Genomic DNA, 2,386 nt, shown 5'->3' on the forward strand with positions numbered 1-2,386 from the left:
GGTCAACTATATATACATATATATTTATATTTTGAAGTATACATAAACAATAACAATAAATCAAAATGCACACGCACAATCAAAAATCTGCTAGTAAATTTAGAAATAGCATCTTCCAAAACTTAATAATTAATGCCAAAAAAACAAAACAATAAATAGAATATGCACGTGGGATAGAAAATATGATTTAAAAAAAAAATCACAGAATCAGAACTCTTGAAAATCTAATAGAACTAAACTATTTATATTTTGTTTATAAGAAGATGGTCAGAGTTGCGGTCAAAAAAGAACAAATAGTTATAAACTATTTGTTCTTTTTTTGACCGCAACATGACCATCTTCTTATATATAAATTTTTACGGTCAACTATATATACATATATATTTAGATTATGAGCTATGCCATATTCTGTGATCCGATAACATAGAATTAGTGTGAGCTAATTCTATGTTATCGGATCACAGAATATGAGCTATGCCATATTCTGTGATCCGATAACATAGAATTAGTGTGAGCTAACAAGAGCTGAGCTAGTGTGGAGCTAAAACACTCTTTTTGTATCTTAGTGGATCTGTGATCAAGCAAAAAAGTTTAGTGAAAAGACAATATCCATAATTTTAATGAAAAGACTATTGATTTTCTGTAACCACATCAAAAAAAATATTTGTAACAAAATATTGGATAATAAGTTCAAAAACAGCATCATTCGAAAACCTTATAAATGAAGTCCTTACATAAAAAAGTTTCAACTGTAAAAATATTTCACCTTACACATTGCTTGATCAAAAATATGATTTAAAAAAAAAATCACAGAATCAGAACTCTTGAAAATCTAATAGAACTAAACTATTTATATTTTGTTTATAAGAAGATGGTCAGAGTTGCGGTCAAAAAAGAACAAATAGTTATAAACTATTTGTTCTTTTTTTGACCGCAACATGACCATCTTCTTATATATAAATTTTTACGGTCAACTATATATACATATATATTTATATTTTGAAGTATACATAAATAATAACAATAAATCAAAATGCACATGCACAATCAAAAATCTGGTAGTAAATTTAGAAATAGCATCTTCTAAAACTTAATAATTAATGCCAAAATAAAAACAATAAATAGAATATGCACGTGGGATAGAAAATATGATTAAAAAAAATGGATTCAGGATATTTGAAAACCAAACTATCCCTTTCAAATAAAACTTCAAAAATAACAGTACGTTGTGGTCGAAAATTCTATAGTTAATTCAGAAAATAGCTTCCTTGAAAAGCCTATGAATAATACCTAATAGCATTTTACAACAAACTTGCAAAAGTTTACATTTGAAATGGAAATGGTTACAATTCAATTGGAAATAGTTTCAATTCAAAGGGAAAAAGTTTAGATTGAAATGGAAACAGTTATAATTGAAATTGAAAAGGTCTCGTTTCACTTGGAAAAGGTTTTAAATAGTTATAATATATAAAAATCATTTATTAGGTTTTCCAGGATGTTATTTCCAAATTTACTATCACATGAGCATCGTGGAATCGAATAAATAATTAAGACTAGGGGTTGATTTTAGAAGTTGCGACTTCCATGGTTACTTTTTAGTTCTCTTGAGAACTAACTACTTCATTATTGATTGTGTCTGGCTTTATAAATTCTTTACTTTCCTGTTTTTAATTCCTTAACCAATTTATTTCAATAAGTTCTATACACACTTCAGCATCTCTAGTTTGTAAAAAGAAGAGAATTAATTTTATTTACTGTACTCAAAATGTTCTTTTGAACTTATTCAGTTTGGTTTGCAGATCCAGTAGCATTTTTATCTATAATTCCAGTCATTCATTACTAGTTCATAATATTTATACAATTCCTACTTTACGTTCATACATATCCCTTACTTAACTTTCAACAAAATTTTATTTTTAAATATTTCATTCTTTGAATTTTAAAAAGATTCATGAAATATGTCAATCATAATTAGAAAAGATTATTAAGGTTATTTAAAGCATATAATCTGGTTGTTTTCCATCTTTACATATTTTAAAGACTCGTCTTCAAATCACAATTTTTTTTCTGTGTAAAAAAATTATTTTAACTTTGTGATTACAAATTTGTCATCTTACCTATATCTACATTCAATTATCAATGTGGCACTTTTATTGTTCAATCACCTGATAGGACCTTTCAATCAACACCCAAACAATAGAAAAGGTAAACAACAATAAAAACAAAGCAGATATAACAAATATTCCTTACAAATTGTATATTGTCAAAACCTCTTAAAGTCACCCCAAGGCTCTCACCGACCACTAGTTTAATTTGATAAATACCTGTAAATTTAGGTCCAGATAAAACTAGTACTTGTTTTATTTTGGAATTAAATATTTATTTC

General features: G+C 26.5%; 1 protein-coding gene across 1 annotated transcript in view; it reads left to right on the top strand.

The window, feature by feature from the left end:
- Positions 1–2,386, top strand: part of baz (bazooka) — a 129,662-nt gene that overhangs the window by 124,134 nt on the left and 3,142 nt on the right. The window lies entirely within an intron of this gene.

This window comes from Halyomorpha halys, unplaced genomic scaffold (genome assembly GCF_000696795.3).
Source record: "Halyomorpha halys isolate HHAL.00 unplaced genomic scaffold, Hhal_1.1 Scaffold95.1, whole genome shotgun sequence".
NCBI classification, from domain to species: domain Eukaryota; kingdom Metazoa; phylum Arthropoda; class Insecta; order Hemiptera; family Pentatomidae; genus Halyomorpha; species Halyomorpha halys.